This window comes from Echinops telfairi, unplaced genomic scaffold, assembly GCF_000313985.2.
Source record: "Echinops telfairi isolate 266 unplaced genomic scaffold, ASM31398v2 ScPeMD7_42;HRSCAF=159, whole genome shotgun sequence".
Classification (NCBI taxonomy): Eukaryota; Metazoa; Chordata; class Mammalia; order Afrosoricida; family Tenrecidae; genus Echinops; species Echinops telfairi.
The window spans coordinates 5,073,759-5,100,254 of NW_022103940.1; the positions used below are offsets into that span (position 1 = coordinate 5,073,759).

The 26,496-nt window shown below is 37.3% G+C and overlaps 1 protein-coding gene and 1 pseudogene across 1 annotated transcript in view; one reads left to right on the forward strand and one right to left on the reverse strand.

The window, feature by feature from the left end:
- Nucleotides 1–26,496, forward strand: part of CHM (CHM Rab escort protein) — a 243,664-nt gene that overhangs the window by 176,281 nt on the left and 40,887 nt on the right. The window lies entirely within an intron of this gene.
- LOC105979652 lies at nucleotides 23,926–24,625 on the reverse strand (annotated as a pseudogene).

Below are 26,496 nucleotides of genomic sequence, written 5' to 3' on the forward strand. Positions count from 1 at the left end.
ATTAAAAAAAAAAAATCTATGACTGATATCACTAGGTCAGTCAGAGTTGTAGATTTTTCAACACTTTATTTTCAAATAATTGAAGATTCATACAAATTTGCAAAGACAGTATAGTGAGGTCAATTGTACCCTTTACCTAGTATCTTTTAATGGTTATATCTTTAGAGTACAATATAAAAACTTCAAATTTGCTATTTGTAGAATATATATGACTAATTATATATACAGTGAACCCTCGTTTATCACGGTTAGTCAGTTCTAGACCCTACCGTGATAAATGAAATTCCGCGAAGTAGGATTCCTTATTTGTAAATCAAATATTTTTTCGTAGTTAGAGCATAGAGGACATGAAAAAACACCCTTTAGTCACCATTACACTCATATTACCCAATTTATTAAACGAAAAAGGGAAAATGCAGTAAAACATTTTGGACATTACAATTATCATTTAGTATTTATTATATTATGAAGTAGAACGGATGGAGCGAACGGAAGACTCATTCAAGTCGAAATGGCGTGCAACCTCCACGATTTTCTTGCCATCTTTGATCATATCCAAAAGTTTTACCTTTTTCTGGATGGTGAGCATCTTCCTCTGGCGCTTATTTTTATTGTCAGAAGGCTTAGAAGAAGCAGCTCGTTTAGGAGCCATCATAGGGCTTAGATAAAATTTATTAAAAATCGCAAACAATTACAGTACACTGTACAAAAGCAAAAATGCATCTGATACGTAGCTCCGATACGTAGCGATGCAGACAGAAGCGTGTACAGTATGAGCCAATCAGTGGCAGTAATGACAGAGCATGCGCTGTTACGCAAAAACTGCGATAGAGTGAAGCCGCGTAAGTCGAAGCGCGAAGTGGCGGGGGTTCACTGTACATATATTCTACCTTGGTGGCATAGTGGTTGCAAATTGAGCAACAATCCACAATGTCAGCACTTTAAAACCAACACCTGCTCCTTGGGAGAAAGGTGGGCCTTTCTACTCCCATAAATAGTTACAGCCTCAGAAACCTACAGGGGAAGTTCTATCCTGCCCAATAGGTTCCCTGAGTCAGCCTCAACTTGATGGAAGTGAATTGGGTTTGTTTTTGTTTTCATAATATATGTAGATTACAACAGAGGTAATGAAAACAAAATCCTCACAACTGGACCAAGAGACAACATCATGATAAAACAGAGAAAAGATCAAAGTTGTCAAGGATATCATTTAGCTTGAATCCTTAATCAATGCTTATGGATGCAGCAATCAAGAAAATAAATGATGCACTGCACTGGGAAAATCTGCTGCATGAGACCTCTTTAATGTGTTGAATGGAAAAAATATTAGGTTGAAGATTAAGGTGTACCTGACCCAAACCATGGTATTTTCAATTACTTCATAGTGCGTGTGCAAGACCGTGATTAAAGAATACTGCAGAAGAATTGACCCATTTTCATTACAGTGTTGGCATGGACTGCCAGAAGCACAAATGAATATGTCTTGAAAGTTGTACAGCCAGAAAGCTTCTTGGAAACAAGAATGGCGAGACTTGGTTTCATATACTTTAGATATGTTATCTGGAGTGACCAGTCCTTGAAAAAGGACATCATGCCTGGTAATGTGAAGAGTCAACAAAAGAGAGGAAGATCATCAAGGAGATAGCTTCAACAATGTGCTCAAGCATGGCAATGATTGTAAGCGTGTCATAGGATCAGAAGTATAATTTTTAAGTTGTTGGTTAGTTGTGTTTAATTTTATAAGCAAGTGCTAAACTATTGTCCAGAGTAGCTGTATCATTTTATATTTCCACTAACACTGTATAAATAATTCCATTTCTCCGTAGTCTCACTTTGTTTGGTGGTGTCACTATTATTTTAGCTCTTCTGAGAGATAATTAATTGTTGTTTGAACTTGTATGTCCCTAATGGCTAATGAGGAGTCCTTGGATGGTGTAAATAGTTAATACATGATAGAACTTCAAAAAGTGTGTGGAAAAATTCTTTGTCTTTCAATTATATTTTTCTGTGAATCTTTTAAAGCCTTTGTGTACTTGCCTGCTTACCAAAATATTACAGCAGTGTTTCCCAAAAGTGGATGTGAGGAAGAAGAATGATCTAGGGTGCTGCAAAAGCAGATACCTACACCAAGAACAAAAAACACACACACACACACACACACACACACACACACACACACACACACTGTATGAACTGAAGAAGAAATTCAAGCCTTGCATTGCACTATTGAAAGATGTTATGGACAAAATATTGAATGATGCAGGAAGCATCAAAAGAAGATAGACAGAATACAGAGTCACTGAACTAAGAAGAACTAGTCGACATTCCTCCCTTTCCAAATGTAGCAGAGCAAGAATCAATGGTACTGAAGGAAAAAGTCAAAGCTGCATTAAAAGCATTAGACCAAACCAAAGCTCCAAGAATTGATGGAATACCAAAGGAAATGTTTCAATGAACTTATGAAGCACTGGAAGTACTTCATCTATGCCAGGAAATTTGGAAGACACCTACTTGGGCCAATTGACTGGAAGAGATCCGTATTGGTACCCATTCCAAAGTAAGGTGACTCAAGAGAATATTCAAATTATAGAACACTATCACTGGTATCATACAAGTAAAATGTTGCTGAAGATCATCTAACAATGATTGCAACAGTACATTGACAGGGAGCTGACAAAAGTTTATGCTGGATTCAGAGGGAACATGGAATAGGGAATATCATTGCTGATGTCAGCTGGATCTTGGATCTTGGTTGAGAGCAGAGAGTACCAGAAACATGTTTACTTTGGTTTTCCTACTATGCCAAGACATTCCACTGTGTAGGTCATAACATGCAGTGGGTAATCTTGAGAAAAATGGGATTTCCAGAACACTAAATTGTGCTTATGCAGAACCTGTATATGGGTCTAGAGCAGTGGTTCTCATCCTGTGGGTCGCGACCCCTTGGGGGGGGTGTCGAATGACCCTTTCACAAGGGTTGCCCGATTCATAACAGTAGCAAAATTGCAGTTATGAAGTAGCAACGAAAATAATTTTATGGTTGCGGGAGGCGGGTCACCACAACATGAGGAACTGTATTAAAGGGTCGCATCATCAGGAAGGTTGAGAACCACTGGTAATAGAGGCAGTTACACTTCCTTCCAGGTTGTCACTTTCTTACAAGTGTTCCCTATGAATTACAACTTACTGAAAAGAAAAGCAATATCCTCACAACTGAACCAATACGTAACATGATAAATGGAGAAAAGATTGAAGTTACCAAAGATTTTGTTTTGCTTGGATCTACAATCAATTCTCATGGAAACAGCAGTCAAAAGATCAAATGACACATTGCATCGGGTATATCTGCTGTACAAGACTTCTCTGGAGTCATGGAGTAAGGACTTGGACTTCTTAGGAGCAAGGATATTACTTTGAGGACTAAGGTGCACCTGACCCAAGCCTGGTATTTTCCCTTGCCTCGTATTCATGTGAAAGTTGGAAATTGAATAAGAAAGACTGAAGAAGAATCATTGCATTTGAATTGTGCTAGCGAAGAATATTGAAAGTACCATGGACTGCCAACAGGACAAAAAAAAGGCTGTCTTGGGAAAAGTACAGCCAGAGAGCTCCTTAGAGGCAAGGATAGTGTGTTAGACAGAGTTGTCTAGAGAGATAAAACCAAATTGCTGATAATTTAATATATTTATTTATAAAGATAATTAGATATATAACAAGAAATGAACTGTTAAATCGTATACAGATAAATATATAATACAAGAAAAGAACAGTTATATTATAAAGCAGTACAAATGGCTCAGTGCAACTCACTGCCATGAGAGAGAGTTGTGAGATTCTAGCAGTCCTTCAAGTGTAGTCTGCTGCCAGGTTTTCCTCTATATATAGAGAGAGAGCTAGGCTATCTCAGCACAGCAGCCAATCACAAGGCAGGTCACCAACTGCCAGTCCCCAGCTCCAGAGATGTCTTAAAGGGACCTCAACTTATAGCGATACAGTTCACAGGCTAGGCGTCCCACAGGTATTGTCGCCTGTAAATTGAGGCACAGAACAAGCAAGGCAGCCACACACTGGTCTGATGATCAAAGAGCGAGAGACAAGAAAGGCGAGGCTCACCGAGCCATTTCTCTCACTGCCCTTCAGTTAATCCCACTTGTGTTTATCGGCCAGGCTGGCACAATAAACTATCTCAGATAGTAAGACTTTTTCTTAAGTACTTTGGATATATTGTCAAGAGATATCAATTCCTGGAAAAAAGGCATGCTTGGTAAAGTAGAGGGGCATTGAAAAAGTGGAAGACCCCCGCGGAGATAAATTGACACACTAGCTGCAACAATGGGCTCACAGAGCTGGGCGGTGGTTTGTTCTGTTGTCCATAAGGTTGCTGTAGTGCCTGACAACAACAATTACACTTTAACCCAGAATATGGGCAAAGGTTTTTAATTGCCAGGGGGATTGTTGAGTATGTTTTTTGCTGAAAGGGGGGTGAAATAAACTTGGAAATCTATGAATTATAGTTTCAAGTGTATACAGAAATGCTTCAGAAGGAAAAACCTCATGATCTGTAGCCACCAATTCAGCCATTGAAAAACTATGGAACCCACTTCTATTCTGATGCACATGGGGTTGCTGTAAGTCAAAATTGACTTCATGGCAGCTAGTCATGGCTAATGAACTTGACTGTCTTTTCATTTGCTTTTTAGCTACATATATATTCTTTATAGTATAGTCTCTGTTTATGGTTTAGACCATTTTGTAATTGTTTATTTTATTATTGTTTTGAGAATTGTTTATATCATGTAAAATGAAAATCATTTTTTCCCCATGTAGCTTTCAGATATTCTCTCCATTCTCTCTGAACAGTTTTTTTTGAAAGACTAAACTTTTTATTTTGATGAAATCCAATTTATCAATTTCTCTTTCATTATGAACCATGATTTTGTCTAAGATCACTTTAGCAAGGCATACCGTATATACTCAAGTATAAGTCGACCCAAATATCAGCCAAGGCACCTAATTTTACCACAAAAACTGCATTAAAAATGTGCTAGAAAACTCGGCTTGTACACGCTTCTCTTAAGTTTTCTTCTAAATGTGTAACAGTCTCACATTTTATATTTAAATTTTTGTATAAAGTGTGATTTTTTTTAGGTTTAACTTTTAGTTTTTTCCTTTGGATATCTTGAACTTTACCAGGGATTAGTTAATGCTGATGTCATGTCCAAACTTCACATCAGTATAATCAATATGTACTTGCCAAAATAGAAATGTCAAAGTAAAAAATGTGTACTTACCATTCTCACTTTAAGAAGCATTTCTGATTGCACTTCTTCCAAGACAGATTTATTTGTTTTTCGGCAAGCATCAACTCTTCTTTGATTTTCCTTATTCATCTTCCAGCTCTCATGCATATGAGGCGATTAAAAATAGCATAAATTGGGTTACAAAGAGACACCATTGTTTTTAACACTTTAAAGAGATCTTTTGTAGCAAATTTGCCCAATACAAAAAGTGGTTTGATTTCCTGGGTACGGCTTCCATGGGTTGATTGTAGATCCCAGTATAATGAAATCTTTAACAACTTCAATCTTTGGTTGTCTTGATGCTGATTATTGGTACAGTTGTAAGGAAAGTCTTCTCTTTCTGCAGTCAAGGTTGTATGATCTATATATTGTTAATGAGGGTTTCTCCAATCCTGGTACCATGTTCTTCTTTCTTCTTTTGCTCTAGTTTCTCAGAGTATTTCTCAGCGTACAAATTGAATAAGTGTGGTAAGAAGAAACAATCCTGATGCACAACTTTTCTGATTTGTAAACCACACACTATCTGCTTATTCCATGGGAATGACTGCCTCTTGGTCTATGTACACTTTCCAAATAGGGATTTCCAGTTCTTTACAATTGTAACAACAGCATTGGGACAACATGTGACCACATATGACTTCACTAGGAGAAGGGATTTTGTTTTACTGGGATCCACAGTCAACCATTTTAGACACTCAAACTCAACCTTAGACAAAGGTTGATTCCTTTGAGGTAGAGGTCAGACATCCCTGCACTCTCCCATCTTTCTGTACTAGTTTTGGCACTAACCCTCCTTCCTATTGGACTCTACTTCTTTGCTGAATTCAAATTTATATTCATATGCTGCTGTTGTTTTTAGGTCCTGTCAGTCATTTCCTACTCACAGTGACCTTCTGTAAAACAGAACAAAACACTGCCCGCTCTTGTGCCATCCTGACAATCGGTCTTATGAATCATAGATGCAGCCACTGTGTTGATCCATCTTGTTGAAGGTCTTCTTATTTTTCATTGCCCTGCTACTTTATCAAGCATGATGTCTTTCTGTGGGTTGGATTGAGTTAGTTAATTGTGCCAACCTGGCCGATAATCACATGTGGGGCTAATTGAAAGGCAGAGGGATAAATGGGTGGTGAGCGTCGCCGTTCTAGTTCTCTGGTCTCTTGTTTTGTGATGGTTGCACCGGATGCAGCTGCCTTAGCAGTTCCCTGCTTCAGCTTGAAAGATTGACTTCCTACAAGACATCCCCAAGGAGAAGCTACATGGACCTATCCTGATGCAGCCCTGGGTGCTGGAGCAGCCGTGTGGAGACCCCTGCTAGTGCTGAGATGCTTGTTCGTTCACTGACTCAGCTTTCTTTCTGCAGTCGGCATCATTGCCTCTGTTTTGTGAGGTGGAAGACTTTGTGGACTGGTGTTGGGTTAATGGGTTAATGTTGGACTTGTGGGCTTGGGCAGCATTGTGTTGGGATGTTTTCATGATGCACATTTTCTTTACATACAAGTCTCTTATAATGGGTTGCTGCGGATTTGTTTCTCTAAAGTACCTAGACTAATACAGGGCTCTTCTCTCAGGACAACATGTCTAAAGTCTGAGAGACAAAATCTCATCATCTATGTCTCTAAGGAACAAACTAGCAATACTTCCTACAAGACAGACTTGGTGTCCTTTTGGCAGTTCATAGTACTTTCAATATTCGTCACCAGCACCCCAATTAAAATGCATCAATTCTTAGGTCTTCCTTATTCATGTACAACTTTCCCATGCACACGAGGCAATTAAAAATACCATAGCTTAGACCAGTTGTACCCTAGTCTTCAAAGGAACATCTCTGCTTTTCAATACTCTAAAGAGCTCTTATGCGGCAGATTTACTCAATGCAACGTGTCTTTTGATCTCTTGACTGCTGCTTTCATGAGCACTGATTCTGGAGACAAACAAGATGAAATCCTTGACAACTTCAAACTTTTCTCTATTTGTCATGATGTTACCTATTGATCCCATTTTGAGGATTTTGGTTTTCTTTATATTGAGTTTCAATGCATACAGAAAGGTACAATCCTTGATCTTTATCAGCAAGTGCTTCAAATCCTCCTCACTTTTAGCAAGCAAGGTTGTATATCGAAGTTTGTCTTCTTCCTAAAATCCATCTTCTCTGATTATTGGCTGAGAATACAGATTGAACAAGTATGATGACAGGATACAGCCCTTTTGCACAAGTTTCCAATTCTAAACCATACAGTATGCCTTTTTTCTGTTTGCTCAACTGCCTCTTGATCCATGTACACTTTCTGCAAGAGCACAATGAAGTGTTCTGGAATTCCTATTCGTCTCAAAACTATCCATAATTTGTAGTGGTCCACACAGTTGGTTGCCTTGGCAGAGTCAATAAAACAGAAACATCTTTCTGGTAGTCTGTGCTTTCAGCTAAGATCCATCCAACAACAGCAATGATACGCCTTTTTCTATATCCTCTTCTAAATCCAGCGTCAGTGTCTCTAGCAGTTCCTTGTTAATGTTCTGTTGCAACCATTGTTGGATGTTATTCAGCAAAATTTTACATGCATGTGATATTAATATATTGTTCTATAATTTGAATCTTCTGTTATATGGCTCTCTTCCAGTCGGTTGGCTAAGACGCTATCTTCCAAACTTTATGAGCTTATTGAAACATTTCAGTTGGTATTCCATCAATTCCTGGGGCCTTGTTTTTGGTTAATGTTTTCAATGCAGTGTGAACTTATTTCCTTCAGTAACAATGGTTTTTGCTCATATGCTAATTTTTGAAATAATTGAATGTCGACCAGTTCTTTTTGGTACGTTGACTGTATTTTGATGCACCCCGAATCATTCTATATTTTGCCCTTAGAATTTTTACTATTGCAACACGAGGCTTGAATTTTTTCTTTAGTTATTTTAGTTTAAGATATGCTGAACATGCTTTTTCTTTTTTTATATTCTAAAACAAAACCCCAAATAGCAAGGGGAGGAAATATTAAAGAACTAGAGGACAATTACGTGCTTCATCAGTGCTATACTACACCCTGGACATATCATCCCTTCTGTGTGGCCCTTCTGAGAGATACTGTCCAATTATCTTGCAGATGGCTTTTAGGTCTCTACTACATCCACACCCCTTCACATCGATTTGGTTGCTTGGTTTTGAATTTCTGATACCTTTTTGTGTTGACACCTCATGATCACACATACTGGTGTGCTTCTTCTGTGTGGGGTTTGTTGCTTCACTGCTAGATGGCCACTTGTTTGATTACAATCCTTTAAGATCCAAACACTATATCTTTTAATATCAAGGCACCATCAGCTTTCTTCACTACATTTTGCTCATGTACCCATTTTGTCTTCAGCAATCATTTCAGGAAGCTATCATACAATTCCACGTTATTAGAGCAAACCATTTTTGTACTGAGGTAAGATTAATTAGAGGTCCAAAGTCCATCTGCTTCCTTGTTACATTTGCATTTATATACATATATAACAAATATACGTAATTTAAATAATTATTTATTTACATATATATGGATACTTATACAGAAATTTTTTCCTTTTTTTTTCTTCCTGCCCCAATATCATGGTTAACCATCATTCACCTCTCAGTAATTCCTCTCAAATACAATTCTATTGCTCAGAAATGACCAGAAAAGCTACATCCTCCTTGCCATTCATTTTAGAACCCTTACTATTCCCCTGCACCCCTGTATCCGTCTTTATTAGCTCACTGCTCTCCTCTCCCTGCTCCCTCCCTGTCTATCCGCACCCCCCAGGAAAGTCTGTCCTGTTGTTGTCTCTGTAGGATTGCCTATCCTGCCTATCTTGTATATGTAAACACACACCAAAACACAAAACAAAAAAGTCCATCCCTAATAGATTTGTGATTACGTGTATGTACTGTCCCCCCCCCCTTTTTGGTTATTTTGTTGTTGTTTATTATTTTGTTTTATGTCCTTTTTTAATTGACTGACTTCACTCATCATAATGCTTTCCAGGTCTGTCCACGTCATGAAATATTTCATGGTTTCATCACTGTTTTTAGGAATGCATAGTATTCAATCGTGTGTCTGCACCAGAGTTTATCTATTCTTTTACTGGTGGGCATTTGATCTGTTTCTAGCTTAACACTATTGTGAATTGTGTGTGCTGTAGTGAACGTGGGTGAGCATACGTCTATTAGTGTTTTGTCTCTTATTTTGTGTGGTGTATACCTATTAGACGTATTTCAGGCTCATATAGTATTTCTATTTCTAGTTGTTTTAGGTGAAGTCATACGGTTTTTCATATGATTGTGCATGTTTATAACCCTACCAGCAGTGTGTAAGAGTTGCAATTGCTACATACCCTCTCCAGGATTTATTTTTTGTTTTTTTAGTTGGCTATCATTGTGGGTATAAGGTGATATCTTATCATTATTTTTGATTTCCATTTCTCAGATGGCTAGTAATACTGAACACTTTTGCATGTTTTTGTTAGCCATTTCAGTGTCAGTTTCTTGAGCTGCCTGTTTGTGTCTTTAGTCCCGTTATTAATTGGATTGTTTGTTTCTTATTGTGGTGTTACAAAAGTCTATACATTTTAGTAATTAGTCCCGTGTCTTTTATGTCACCGATAATTATTTTATCCCAGTCTTGGGCTCTCTTTTCAGTCTTTTGATGAACTCTTGATGTACATAAGTGCCTTATGTTTAGTAGATTCCAGTCATATATTGGTTTCTGTGTATGTTTCTTTTGTTATATTTTGTAGATTGTGTGTGCTCTGCAGTAGGGCCCTTAAGTTTATCTCAATTTTCCAATTGTTTATCCTTATAGCCTTAGGGTTTATATTTTGGTCTCAGATCCATCTTGAGTTCATTTTCATGCATGAGGGTGAGGTGTGAGTCCTGTTTCATTCTTCTGCAGATGGAGATCCAATTTTGCCAGCTCCATTTGTTGAAGAGACTCTCTCTTTCCCATTTGCTGTTTATTGACCCTTTGTAAAGATCAGTTGCATGTAGGTGGACTTGTTTATTTCTGGGTTTGTTGTATATATTTATCACTATACCAATACCAAATTTTTGACTACTGTGGCTGTGTAATTGGTACAAGACCTCCTACTTAGTTCTTCTTTTCAGGGAGCTCTTTCCTCATCCTTGCTCTCTTCCCTCTTTATATGAAGTTGATCATTATTTTTTCCATTTTTTAAAAGACTAAAGTTGGTCTTTGTATTGGAACTGTTGAATTTATAGATTGCTTTGGGTAGTATTGAATTTTTCACAATATTAAGTCTTCTTATCCATGAACATGAGATTTTTTTCCCTTTTGTGTGACTCTTGCTTTCTTATAACGGTATTTTTAAAAATCATTTTATTGGGGGATTGTACAGCTCTTATCACAATCCATACATATATCTATTACGTCAAGCACATTTGTATGTATGTTCCCATAATCATTTTCAAAACATTTTCTTTCTCCTTGAGCCCTCGGTACCAGCTCCTTATTTTTTTCCTTCCTCCCTCCCCTCACCTCCCTCTATATAATAGTGTTTTTGTTTGCATTTTAAAGGTCTTTTGTTTCTTTGATTAGATTTATTACTATTTTGTCTTTTCTGTGGCTATTGTAAATGGGTTTTCTTGGGGGTTTGTTTTGTTTTTTAGAGTTCTATTCACTGGTATTCAGGAATCCAATTGATTTCTGCTTTTAATCTTGTAAAATACTACTTTACCAAATCCCTCAATTATTTCTGACAAACTTTGTGTAGTCTTTTGGATTTTCTACAAATGAAATAATATCATCTGCAAACAGTGAGAATTTCACTTATTTGCCAAATTCTATTCTTTTTGTTTTCTAATGATTCTGGCTGAGATTTCCAGCATGATATTGAATAAGAGTGGTGACAGGGGGCATCCTTTCTGGTTCCCATTTGCAAAAATATATATATTTTGCAAAACATTTCCTTCATTGAGTATGATAAGGTCTGTTGGCTTTTCATATGTAGTCTTTATTATTTTGAGGAGTTTCCTTTCAATACATATTTGGTTGCGTACTTTGTTCTTCTTGTTTTCTTTCAGAAATGATTGTTGGTTATTGTCAAATGGCTTCTTTGCATTTATTGATATGATCTTGTTTTTATCCATTGTATTACATTTATTGTTTTTCTGATGTTGACGCATCCTTGGTATGAACCCCACTTGATCAAAGCGATTTTTTTGATAAGTTACTGAATTCTATTGGCCACAAATTTTGTTGACGTTGTGTCTATGTTTATGTGGGATTTTGGTTTATAGTGTTCTGTCTTTGTAGACTATTTGGCTTATTTTGCTATCTGGGTTATGCTTGCTTCATACAATTATTTTTTAAATTTCCTGTCCCTTTCTACATTCTGGAGAGGAGGCCTAGTGGTGTGGAGGTTATTTATTGGCTGCTAGCCACAAAACTACCATGAGGCAGAGGTTGATCAAACATCGACTCTCCATCTTTATGATTTGTTCTCTAGTACCTCACTCCCAAGGTAGCATAATGTGTTAGTCTAGGTTGATGAGAGAAACAAATTCATAGAGATTCATGTGTATAAGAAAGAACTTTATATAAAGAGTAATTGTACATTAAAAAAACATCCCAGCCCATTTCAGCTCAAGTCCAATATTAGCTCATATGTCTGATATTAGCTCATATGTCCAACACCAATCTATAAAGTCCTCTTCAGACTCACAAAACATGCAATGATACCGAATGCAGGAGGATCACAGCTCAGTGGGTGGGAAGTCTTGTGGATCCAGTGGCATTGCAAGCTTCTCAGCGCTGGCAGAGGTTTGACTTGGCTCCCCCAGCTAGGGCACTCTAGTGTCTTGTAGGGTGCAATGTCTGCCAGGGAGTGAGCCTGCATCCCGCCTCCAGGGCGCTATTTATCTCCTTAGCGCCTCCAAAATTAGGTCATGAAGTTGCGACTGATTGACAAGCTAAAGTCCACTCCTTCACTCTTAATCCTCTCAAATTAACAACAGACTATAAAACTACCACAGTAGTCTGTCATTATTCTTTTCATTTCATTTGGATCTGTTGTGATGTCACCTTCTTAATCTCTCATTTTAGATAGTTGCATCTTCTTTCCTATCCTTTGTTAAGTTTACCAGTAGTTCATCAATTTAGTTAATTCTTTCAAATCCACCTTTATGTCAATTGTATGGTTGAGATATATAAGTATTATATTAAAGTCATCGAGAGCATGAGAGATAAAAGAGATATTACAATGATGCAGTCAGACACATTTCATGGTAGCATTGCTCACCTCAGCCCAGCTTGCTGGTCCACATGGAGAAAGGGGGAAGGGAAGGAGGGCAAGGGAACAAGGGAGAGGGGGAAGAGAGGGGAGTGACTAGAGAGTCAACAGCAAGGAGATCAGAAAGCTCTATATTGCTGACTCACGCCTATATACCTTTTGGGGGCATGCCAGCCCACTAATTACAGGTAGAGACATACGTCACAGGGAGGGGTTACACTATAGGGTAACCCCTATAATGAGAGGGTGGTCTAGGGGGTGGTCTCTGGGTCTCCATAGGAACCATTATCAGTAGGGTGAAAACTCCTCCTACCGGAGCCTGTCCATTTTCCCCAGAGGCAGGGAGCAGGCTCACCCCTGTAGTGGGATGAAACAGCAGTCTGGCAACTGATTGCCTTCAGGGGAGGGAATGCCTGTGCATCTGGCCTCCCCCCACATTTGAGGTGTTGATTTTGGATTACATCTCTTTTTTCATGATTTTGTTAATTGCATAATTTCATGCCTTTTTTTAACCTATTATGCAGTTGTTTTTAAGTAGTGTGTTGTTCAGTCTCCATGTATTTAGCTTTATCTTATTGTTCCTTCTGTTTTTTAACTTACTATGGCTTGCTTTGTAACCTAATGTGTGGTCTATTCTCTAGTATATACTGTGTGTGCTGGAGAAGAATGTATATGGTGCTGCTGTCTACTGGAGTGGGCTATATATATAGCAGGTGAAGCTGATTTATTGAATTGTTCAGCTCTACTGGTTTTTTTGCATTTCTCTCCTGATGATCTTTCTTTTCTTGGGAGAGTTGTGTTGAAGTCTCTCCTACTATTATTGTCAGGCTTTCTTCAATTCTGTGACAGTTTGATTAATGTATTGATTTGGTTGATTTGATTAATGTGTTTTACTTTGACGTCTTATTTTACTTTAATTTTTTTAGTCTTAGGGAATAAAATCTTTCTTCAAATGTCATGTAGAAAATGATTATCTGCATAAAACTGTGAGTGGAGTTTTCAATGTGGGTTCTTTTTACTTTTAAAATGAAGTTAGGTTTTGCAAGTCCACTGTCCCATAGGGGGCAAAAACCTATGTCTCTGTTCAGATAAAGTCCTCTAAAAAAGTACATCATACTCAAAATGGTCTCTTAAACATCTCTAGCCTGTTTGGCTCCTCCCAGGTGATGCTGCTGTCGTTCTCCAATGGAGAGTCTGTTGAGTGGGATTATCTTCATAGTAGTTTTCTTCATGGAATACCACCGGGATTTCCAGGTGGCCGAAATGATACCATTATCATAACCATTAGGAGTCGATGCTTTGGAGTAAGTGCCACCTTGGTAATAAATCCCATTGAGGTGGCCACCATGGCACTTGTTCATCCACCAACCAGAGCCACCCTGTTCAGCACAGTTGCCTTCAAACTTATTGTTGTCATTGTCCCAGGTACTGAACTGCATGCCATTGTGGGAAGTGAAGAACTTGTCGCTAGGATCATCACCAAAATCATTGCCATCAAAGCCATCTCCAGCCTCTCCACTAATGAAGTATGCATAGTTCAGGCGATACTTGTCAGCTTCCGCTCCCACCTTGAACATGGCATAATCTGCAGTACTGGTTCTGCCACTCCAGTCTTCTAATTCCACTCTCAATGCATATGGGATTGCAGACTGTGTACTTATCAAATGAATCTTCTCATTTCCCAGCCAAAACTCCGTGGTGCCAGTGGGAGACAGATGTCAAAAGCCTTCTTTATCCTGAATCCAATCTTTCTTGAAATCCTCTGCCAGCAAGTCTCTTCTGAAGTACAGTCCACCCATTTCCAGATGCATCAATTTCACAGTAGACTAAGAACTGCTGCTTAGCTCTCAGAGGCTTTATAAAATAAAGTCCACTTTCTTTGGCTCCTTTGTTTGCAATATCTTGACAATCTTTCCCTGTCGTATCATGTATTTTCACTGTATCTTTGCAAGGTTCCTGACACTTTGCTTCAAGCTGGGCTACCTTCTGTTTCAGGCTACTAATCTTTTGGCTATTTGAAGTATATAGTTCCTGCAAAAATCGAATAGTTGATTCATGTGTTATAATCATTGACTCATACTTCATAATTTCTTCTAACATTCTCTTGGACTTCTTAGTAGCACCCTCTATCGTATTTGGTCTTGGTGCCTCATCGGGATTATAGTTGACTTGGATTGCTATGATCAGTTCTGAAGCTTCTGACGTTTTGTTTTCTACTTGGTTTAACTTTGAAGTCTTATTTTATTAGAGATTTATATTCCCACTACTGATTTTTCATGGTTACCATTGTTTTGATAAATATTTCTCCATCTTTTCATTTTATTTCTTCCTTTGTCTTTGAGCTTAAGGCGTTTCTCTTGCAGGCAGCATAGAGATGGCTCTTGTTTTCTGATTCACTCTGCTACTCTCTGTATCCTGATGTATATTTAATCCATTGATGTTCATATTGATACATGGGAGTTCATCGCTACTATTTTACAGTGTTTGTGTTTGTTTTATTTTTTTATCGACATTAAATCTTTTCAGGAGGTAGCATATTAGCAAGAACCCATGGTGCTGAAGGAAGATCTTCAAGCTGCACTGAAAACATTAGTCTAAAAAAAGACTTTAGGAATTGAGGGGATATTAGTTGAAATATTTCAAGAAGTTGTTGAAGTACTGGAAGCACTCATTCCTCTATGCCAATAAATTTGGCAGATAGCTGCCAACTGACTCTAAGAGATCCATATTTCTGTTCAAGGCAATGAAAGGTGATCCAACAGAACATGCAAAGTATAGAACAATATCATTGGTATCACATGCGAGTAAAATTTTGCTGAAGATCATCTAACAACGGTTGTAACAGTAGATTTACAGAGAGCTGCCAGAGAGGATCAGGCTATATTTAGAAGAGGACATGAAGCAGGGATATGATTGGTGATGTCAGGTGGCTCTTGGCTGAAAGGATAGAATACCAGAAAGATGCTTACTTGTGTTTTATTGACTCTGCCAAGGCATTCAACTGTGTGGATCATAGCAAACTATGGATAGCTTGAGACTAATGGGAATACCAAAAAACTTCATTGTGCTCCTGTGCAAAGTGTACTTGGATCAAGATGCAATGGTGCAAACAGAACAAGGGAATTCTACATGGTTTAGAATTTGGAAATGTGTGTGTCAGGGTTGTATCTTCTCAGCATACTTATTCAATTTTTATACTAAGCAAATCATCAGAGAAGCTGGATTATATGAAAAAGAATATGGTATCAGGATTGGAAGAAGGTTTATTAACAATCTGTGTTATGCAGATGGCACAACCTTGCTTACTGAAAGTGAGGAAGAGTTGAAGCACTTGCTGATGAAGATCAAGGATTGTACCCTTCAGTAGGGGGTACAACTCAATGTAACAACAACCCAAACCCTCACAACTGAACCAATAAGTAATATCAAGTTAAATGGAGAAAAGGTTGAAGTTGTTAAGGATTATGTTTTGCTTGAATGTGCAATCAATGCTCCTGGAAGCAGCAGTCAAGAGATCAAAAGACATGTTGCATTGGGTAAATCTGCTGCACAAGACTGCTTTGGAGTATTAAAAAACAAATATGTTACCTTGAGGACTAAGATGTGCCTGGTCCAAAGCGAAAATCAAACTCACCACCGTCATATCAATGTTGACTTATTAGGACCATTTGTGGGTTTCTGAGTCTGCAACTATTTATGATAGTAGAAAACCCAGTCTTTCTCCCATGGGGTTGCTGCTTGTTTCAAACTGCTAGCTTATGTGGATTGTAGCCCAGTGCATAGCCACTATGCCAAAAGGGCTCATCCCTGTCCCATGCCATGATAATTCCCAGTGCTTCTTATGCATGTGAAAGTTGGACATTGAATAAGTATGATGACTGAAGAAGAAATGGTGTGTTTGAATTGTGGTTCTGCAGAAGCATATTGAAAATATTCTTGGACTACTAAAAGGACAAACAAATCTCTCTTGGAAGAAGTATGGCCAGAGTGCACATGAGAGCCAAGGATGGCAAGACTTTGTCTCACATTCTTTGGAGAATTTTTAGATGGAAACCAGTCTTTGTAGAAGGGCATTATGAGGGGTAATATAGGGAGCAGTGAAAGAGAAGAAGGCCCTCAAAGAGATGGATTGGGCTCATGAATATGAACAATTGTGAGGATGGTGCAGGACCGGGCAGTGTTTAGTTCTGTTGTGCATAGGGTCGCTATGGGTCAGAATCGACTCAGTAGCACCTAATAGCAACATGCCTTTTGGTTTTAAGTTTCTAATTTTTCTGTTCCTACCATTGTTCCCCTGAGTATTCCCCACATCTCTTGAAGGGACCTAAACACCAACCTTCTGAATTCTATTTCTACTCATCCCAAAGGCCTTTTTTTCAGAGTCCTCCATTGGGCTGTGGTGCTTTTCTGTTTTTCATAATTGTTTTTCTTTGTTTTGGAGGGATCACTGCAGTTGGCTGCTGTTTCCACGGCATCATAGTGCAGGTAATAGGAGTGTAGTGCTTCTGGGTTTTGCAGGGGTAGTGTGCTCTGGCTAGCGACGTATGTGAGGTCTAATATGTACCAGAAAACATACAGTAAGGAAATGGAGAAAAAGGAAGAAAGTTGTGTAAGTGGAGCAGTTGAGGCTGGGCAAAGAAGAGAGAGAATAAAATATAAGAACAGTAATAAATGGCCATCTGAATAGACCAGAATATTTGTATAAATAAGATGAAATTGCATTTTAAAGGGCATAATAAAAATTAATATGTATTGTGGAAATATATTTCACAGGAAAAAAGGAGAGCAGAAAAGTTTAAGCAAGTAATTAGCAGGAGAAAAGTAAGCAAATAATCACAGCAAAAGACATATTTAGTAGAAAAAGTAGAAATAAAGAGGAAAAGAGAGAAAGAAGCAAAAAAGAGACGAGGAAGACAAAAGATGAAATAAAAAGACAAGTAGGAAAAAGTGCGAATGTACAGAGAAGAAAAGGGGGGAAATGTCAGGACACGTAGCTTTGGTGTGAATGCTGGGATTCTGTTGCTTTGGCAGTATGATCTTAAAGGATCAGGGCACTGGACAAGCGGTGCAGGGCAGGGGTCCTGTTTTAAAGAAAAAGAACCCTGGTGTGTTCCTGCCGTGCCTGGACCTGTGGGCCTATTTTTTTTTAAACCAGGGAGGTGTGTTTATATACAAGGGATGGAGTCACAAAGGCAGAGGAAGTCCGAGAGAACTAGACAAAATAAAGTATTAAAAGAAATAAAAATTACAAAAACCAAAGGGGAAAAAAGAGGAAAAATTAATTTGCTGTGTGGTTGTGGCTTCCTGGTCCATTTGTTGAAGTATTAAATGTCAACTGTAGGAGGGAAGGGGGACCAGGGTAAGGGAAGGGACACTGGGGGAGAAAGCCAGAAAGATAGAAAAATATGTCAAAAAGCATTACTTGGGTAGACAGGATGTCTGTACCAAGGTGCCTACTTGGCCTTCTATCCTCGCAGGGCCTCCAAAGGCCAGCGAAGTAAGAAGTGGATGGATGGGTTGGATCAGGGGCAAAGGAATGATCATTTTGTGCAGTGGAGGGGGTGCTGGCCATAAGTAAAGGGGAGTTAGTGTTTAATTATTTTTAGCAAAATTTTACTTATATGCGATATTAATAATATCATTTTAATAATCTCCAATATTATTTTGAAAATCTTCCATTTTCTTTGGAATGGACACAAATATTGATCTCTTTCCGTTGGTTGGTCTCATAACTATCTCACACATTTTTGTCTCATGTAAGTGATACCTCCAAACCTACTTTTGTATGTTGACCCAATTCAGTTAATAATCTTTTGATTACTGAGAGCCTTGGTTTTTTTACCAGTACCTTCAATCAAATTTTTACTTCTTCCTTTGATAACACCATGGTTCTTGGTCATATGCTACCTACTGAGATGGTTGAATGTAAGCCAATTATTTTTGGTGCAGTGACAGGAGATAGTCCTTCTCTCTTCTTTGAATGCTTCCTGTGTCATTCCATACTTTGCCCTTAGGAACCTTTAAAATGACAACTCGAGGCTTGAATTTTTCTTCAATTCTTTCAACTTGGGGAAAAACCAGCACTCTTCCCTTTTTGTTTTCTAACTCTTGGTCTTTGCACATTTCATTATAATACTTTATCTTAAGCCACCCTTTGGGGAAAAAACTCATCTCTTTTATTTCATTTCCTCCTTTCGCTCTAGCTATTCTACATTTAAGAGCAAATTACAGTTTCTTCTGACATCCATTTCAGTCTTTTCTTTCTGGGCATTCATGTTCAATGTATCAAATTTATTCTTGAGTTGGAAATCAAGGTTGAATTCTGGGTTCTCTTTGACTTTTATTGTTCTTCCACTGCAGTTTGAAGTTGAATAATTGATGCTTAGTTTCAGAGTAGTTCCCTGCCCTTTTGTGTCTGAAGATGTTGAGCTTCTCCATCATCTCCTTCCACATATGTAATTCAATTTAATTCCTATGTATTCTTTTTGACAAGGCACATGGCTATATTTGCCATTTTTGTTGTTGAAAAAGATATTTGTAGGGAATAAGTCATTTGTCTTGAAAAATTCTATCATGTGATCTCCAGAGTCATTTCTTTCTATCACCAAAGCTATATTTTCCAACTTCTGGTCCTTCTTCGTTGTTTCTCTCTTTCAGATTCCAATCACCAGTAATTTTGAGTGCATCTTTATTGCATGTTTTGTCAATTTTAAACCGAAGAAGTTGATAAAAGTATTCAAATTCCTTATCTATGGCAATAGTGGTTGATAGGTAAATTCAAATAAGAGTTGGGGTAACTGATTTCCTTGTAGGCATATGGGTATCATCCTAAATTGACAATGTTGTGCTTTGGACTAGGTCTTGAAATGTGCTTTTTGACAATGAATGCGATACCATTCATCTTCGGTTTGCCATTCTTGGCATAGTAGACCATATGATTGTCTGATTCAAGATGGTCAGTACCAGTCCATTACAATGTAGTGAAGCGTAGTATATGGATTTTTATGTTTTCCATTTCATTTTTGACAATTTTCAATTTTCGTAGATTCTTTGTACGCCCAAGGTTCCAATTGCTAATGGATGATTGAAGCTTCTGATTCTCATTTTGAGAGTTGTGCCACATCAGCAGATGGAGATTCTGAAAACTTGCGCCATATGTCATTAAAGTCAACTCTATTGTGAGGCGGTAACTTGTCTTCAGCTGTGTTTTTGAGTTCCCTCCAGTGAAGGGGCTCATCTTGTGGCACTAGATAGTATTCCACTGCAATTTCAAAGGTCTTCGGTGGCTAATATTTCAGATGTACGCTGCCTCTCCCGTCTTTCTTACTTTGGAAATTCTGCTGATACTGTTGGTATTTGAAATACTGGCAAAAACACTTCCAGTGTCACCATAACATACAAGCCACCAAACTATGACCAACTCTTGTTTAGCTGGTGATTAATAAATATCAGGCCATTAAAATTATCTATTTCTTATTAAACAAATTCTGGTTAATCGTTTTTTTCATAGAATCGACCCATTTAATCATAGTTTTCAAATTGATATATTGAATTGTTTGTTATATTCCATTATTCTTTTGATATCAGTTGGTCTGTTATGATATCTCCTGTTCATTCCTCATATTGGAGATTTATGCCATCTCTCTTTTTATCATTCTTGCTAGGGTATTTTACATCTGTCTTTTCAAAGAACCAGATTTTTGTTTTCATTCATTTCCTGCTTTGTTTTTCTATCTTTAATTTCATTGGTTTCTTATTTTCTTCTGCTTGCTTTGGGTCAATTTTTATTTTCTTGAGGTCAGTGCTTCCATCATTAATTTAAGACTTTTCCTCTTTTCTAATTTAAGCATTTAGTGTTATACATTTTCTTACCCACACTGACTAACTGTGCCCCACAAATATTGATATTCTGTCTTTTCATTTTTTCAGATATATTTTTTATTTTGTTCCATTGACTCTCTTTCTCTTCGATCCATCGGTTATTTAGAAATATGTTGTTTAGTTTTCAAGTAGTTGAAGATTTTCCTGTTAGATTTCAGATAACACTGTGTGATTTTATTGCTTTTAAATTCATTGACGTTTGCTCTATGGGCAAGATTTACTCTATTGCTCGACTATGGCCTGTCCTGGTATATGTTCTGTTGACACTTGAAAAGAATATGTGTTCCATTGCTGTTGGTGGAATATTCTATAAATATCTATTACATTTTGTCAGTTTGTTTTTCACATCTTCTTTGTCCTTCCTGGTTTCTGTCTATTAGTTGTGTTAATTGTTGTGAGAAGTGTGTTGAAGGTGTCAACTATGCTTGTAAATCTGCTTGGTGAATTAACTGCAATCACTGTGTATTGTCTCTCTGACCCTCATTATTTTCTTTGCTCCAAGTCTTTTTTTTTCTGATATAATGTAGCCATTCCTGCTTTCTTTTGTTGTGTGTAAGGGTATATTTTCCCTTTCATTCTAACTTTCGTTTTCCTTATATTCATTCACTATATTTGAAATGTTTCTTATTAAATCGCGTATGGTTGAATCATGTTTTAAAGTCTATCCCACTACACTCTGACTTCTAATTAGATTACTCAAGCTACCTCATTAATTGTAATTAATTAATAATGTTAGGTGTTAAGTCTACCATTTAATTTTTTTACTTTCCCTTTTTCCTTTAATTTCTTCTCTCCCCCTCTGTTTTACTTGCAGTTTTGTGGGTCTTTTGAGCATTTTAAGGAATTATTTTGATTTATATATGGTGGTAAGGGTGTAAATGTTTGTGTTTCTTTTTTGGGTACTGTAAGTATTATATGTATATAATTTATTAGTCTATTAATGTTGACATTTTATCCATTCAAGTGAACTGAAGAATTTTGCTCCCTGTCCATCAATTTGTTCTCCTTCATTTATAAGTGTTTCAAATATATCGTTCACATACATTGAGAACAATAAGCATCCAACATAACTTAGTAAATTTAAAAGAATAATGAAAGTTTATTCCTCATACCCATACTTTTACTCGTTCTTTGTTTCTCATTAGTGCTCCAACATTTCTTCTTCAGCCATTTGCTTATAGTAAGCCTGCTCATAATAAATTCACTTAATTTTTCTCCATCTGACAATATCTTGATTTCCCCTTCAATTCTAAAGCATATTTTTGCTGGACATACGATTCTGGATTGATAATAAAATGTTTCATAGCATTTGGCAAATGTGCCATTTCCTCTGAGCTGTCTAATAAGAAATTCTCTGTGGTTTTTTCTGTATAGGTGGGTTGTTTTCTGTCTGTGCCTTGAAAATTTCTTCTTTGTGTTTTTAAAAGTTTGACTGTGATGTGTCCTGGCATAGGTTTATTTGGATTTACTCTATTTTAGATTTCTTTGGCCTTTTGAATCTGTAGATTCATGTTCATTGCCAAATTTGGGAAGTTTGCTTCACTCACTTTATTCTCAACTTTATCCAGAATGCCAATGCTGGGTCTTTCTTCATATTGGGAAAAGGTAAATCCTCTCCAAAGCAATCTCAAATTCAATGGAATTCCAATCCAAATCTCAACTTTAGTCTTTTAAAAATAATAGAAAACTAATCACCAGCTTCATATGGAGGGAGAAAAGACCTAGGTTAAGCAAGGAGTTCCTTAAAAAGAAGAACAAAGTAGGAGGCCTCACACAACCTCACCTCAAAATAGTTTGGTATTGGCATAGTGATAAGTACAAAGACCAACTGAACAGACTAGGAACCCCAGAAATAAATGTATATACCTACACACAACTCAACTTTGACAATGGGCTAAAAAACATTAAATGGGAGAGAGATAGACTCTTTAACAAAATCACTAAAAAGTTTGTACATTAAGGTTCAAGTACAAAGTTGTATGACAGGAATTTAGGGAAGAATTTTATAACCATAAGACATATCTAGTTCTCGATTAAGTACATTCCTTGGCATCATTTGTTAAAGCAAATTCTTACTTGATCACTTTTGCATTACCCATGGGGACTGTCAATTGAGTTGTTAAGGGTAATGTAAAATTCTGTGTAAGTCTTCATTTGGTCCACCTAGAAGAAGACAGCTGCATATAAGGAAACGTTACTTTCTAGAGGTTGTAATATGCTGTTTGTCCTTGAAATGTAATAATAACTATCATTGAGACTGCCAGGAGCTAGATAATAGACTAAGCACTACACATTCATTATTTTATATAGCCTTTAAAATAACCCTATGAAGGTAAGGTACTCTTTTCTCTATTTTATAGATTAAGTAGGATGTAGGGAGCTTAATTAGATTGCTTAATATCATACACCTTAGGAAGTGACAGAGCTGGGATTCAGACATAATTCTTTCTGATTCAGGACCCACACACCATACCACTATGCCAATGCAGAAATTAAACAAAACTTCCCTCATGTACTTTTATTTCTTTAGTTACGTATTGTAGCCATTGTACAAACCCTAAATTTATAGGCATTTTACTATTATACAATTAAGGAAGCAATGTACTCCCAAGGTTATTGCCCTGAATCACCATTCTAACTTTGCATTCAAGCTACTCCCATAGAACAGTTCTCAAGTAAACAACAGGCTGGCCTGTAAAATAAACAATACCACTGAGGAATGTGCCAATGTTTGGCTATAAGAAAAGATGAGAAGGCAAAGAAAGGCAGGGAAACAGGATTAAAGTAAATCTGGAGCCCAAGGAAGGAACACAGGCTAGACATAGGGAGAGCAGTGATACGATGCAGAGATTGTAACCAACATCTCAGAATAATTTGTGTGTGAATTCTTGAAAGGAAAACTAATTTGCTATGTAAATTTTTACCTAAAGCACAAAAAAAAAATGTTAAAGAAAAAACAGTAGCCTAACATTCTGTGATTGCAGTCATACAAAAAATTCTTACTTAGCTCCTACCAAATGCTATGTGTCAGAATATATAGTTATAAGGGCTATTATCAAGGTTACATGAGATATGTTTATAAAGCACTTAACAACATGCATGAAAGAGAGCTAGCATATAACAACTAACAGACACTAATAATTTCATTGATAATCTAAGTAGTATAATATATAATAAAATATTATTATTTTTACTCTTAACTTATTTACCCTTACCTTTGTATTTTTGCACATCTTTTTTGTCTTGATGCAGAGTACCTTGCCAACCAGTTAAGTGCTTCTTCATCTTTGCCACCTCATTGTTACCTTCTAAAGACTTTCTCTGACTTCATGTCATTAGAGCTTTTGCTGCTGTCCTAAGATAAAACCCTGTGCTTTCCTCCAGGTTCGCTTTCATCCTTTTTTACACTGATCAAAACCCCAAACTCAATGCCGTCAAGTTGACTCCAATTCTTTTTTTTTTTTTTTTGTCTTTTAGTCATTTATTTAAGTGCAACCATCCAGGAGGAATTCAAGATCTTGTTGAAAGCAGCCACATCCACAGACTGCACATAGTCATTAAAAGCAGTTATCTGTACTTCCAGCACCCAACCTAATCTTCAACTACACACTTTATTTGAAGTTTTTAATTCCATACCCCACTGGAACGAGCTTAGATGAGCGAGCCTCAGATGAAGCCGGCTGCTTGAATGCTTCTAACGCACTCTTCCGATTTTTTCATAGTGGTCTCCTCGTCCCACTGTTTCACGTCTAGTGAAATGGAAGCCTTGGCAACACGTGCCGGTTTCTTGGCTTTTTTTTTGACTCATACTGTGCAAGGCGTTCTTCTCTTAGCCTCTTTGCTTCTTCACTTTCCTCCTCCTCAGCTCCAAAGAGATCAATGTCATCATCACCCTTACTGTCTGCAACTCCACTTCCTGTGGTGTCATCCATATTAGTAGAGCCATACTTGCCCACAGCTTGCTTTACTCCTGGCAAATTGGCCTTTTCCTTTTCAGATGACTTGATGTGATTATACCAACATAGGGCATGAAACAAGTCAACGGGTTGAGGGCCAGAGATTGCTTCATACACTGCCACAGCTGCTTGTGATGACACATACCCCTCATGGTAGCTCTTGTGGGCCAGGTAATCATTGAGCACCTGAAGGCCGACAGGGCTTTTCAAGTCTCCGAAACCCATGGTGTGGCTGTACCAGGAGGTGGGCAGCACCAAAGGTAAAGAGTTGCAGACAATAGGGCAGAATGCTAGGAGATGGGACAGAAAAGTGACTAATTCTTACATAGCATTTAAGTACTTATACTATGCAAGCTTAGGAGGCCTGGTGGCGAAGAGGTTATGTGTTGGGCTGCTAACCTTCAAGGTCAATAGTTGGAAATCACCAACCTACTCCACAGGAGAAAGATGAGAGTTTCTGCTCCTGGAAAGGGTTACAGTCTCAGAACCCATGGTGGTGGTTTTGCCCTGTCCAATAGGGTTGCTGTGAGTCAAAATTGTTGCAACTCAGTCGCAATGAGTTATGTGCAGGGGTATAATCTTAGAACTAAGGTTCTAACTTAGCAACTATCCTTCACAACAATTCTAGCATATAGGTCTCATTGTTACCTCTTTTATTCAGATGAGGAAGCCGGGGCACAGGAATGTTAAATAATTTATTCAGTCAAGTTCATAGAACTAGTAAGTGATCGAAATAAAATTTTTGAACCTAGGTTTTCTACCTCTAGAACCTATACTTTGTTAAACACCAGGCCTATACTGCTTCTCAGAGCAGTTACAGCAAAACTGACTTTACATTTCTTGCCCAATATAAGAAACAGATCATAGATTATTTTTTGTTTTATTGAAATATAATTAACATATACAATTCAACAAAACCCAAACTAAACTTGCTGCTGTTGAGTTGATTCCAACTCATGGCGAGTCTATAGTACAGGGTAGAACTGCTGTGGGCTTCTAAGACTGTTAACTCTTTGTGGGAGTAGAAAGCTTCATCTTTCTCTTGTAGAGCAGGCTGGTGGTTTCAAACTGCTGACCTTGTGAATTGCAGCCCAACATGTGATGACTACACTGCCAGGGTTCCCTACAATTCAATTGTTCAATCATATTAAGAGGGGCATACAATCATCACCACAATCAACTTTAGAACGTTCTTCCTTCTGGTACTCATTGTTGACTTCCTATTTCCTCCCTAGTCTCCCCATCTGAGCCCCCAGATGTTATTAATCCAGTTATTGCTCTCCTAGATCATAGCTTTAAATATGTCCCTACTACTTAATTATATTTCTTTGAGTAAAAAAGGGACATTGCATGTAAAATCTTGTTTCTAAAATGGCATTTTTAACTTATAAGAACAAAATTGCTTGGAAGCATTGCTAGCAGAAGAAAAACACAGTTTTAAAACACTGTCTTCATTGGTTATGAAATGAAATGGGAAAATTTTTAAATAAGTTTTTTAAAGTTTAAATGTTAAAATCAATTCCTAGCTTTATGGTAAATTAAATGAGAATACTGGTACAGTGGAAAGAATATTGGCACACAAGTCTTCAGAATTACTTCAAGCTATTTATTTGACTTTGAACAAGTTCGTTAATTTTTTTGAATTTTAATTTCCTCATCGAAAATAGGGAGGTTAAACTAAATTACAAAAATCTCAACAAGATTTAACCTCCATGATGCTGGCTTTAATGTATGAGGAAAAAGTCACTAGCCATGCTTACATGTATGCTAGCATTATCTTAAGTTACCATTTTTCCTTCTAAAGCCCATTCCAACTCCAGCTTTCTCACTTCTTTCTTTGTATAATAAAATTATCTCCCTGATGTTTACCATAGTTCAGTCACTCTGTAAATACAGTCATACTTGTCCATACTGTATAGTTATATTTATAAAAATCATTTATATTTATTTATGTAAATGTATTTTATAGAAATCATAATATGTACATGGCATATTTGTTTATATTAATTTATCTAACTAATTGTTTATATTTTGTAATTATAAAGTGTGGACAAATGGAGTTGGTTTGGCTTTCTATTCCCTATTGCAAAACACAC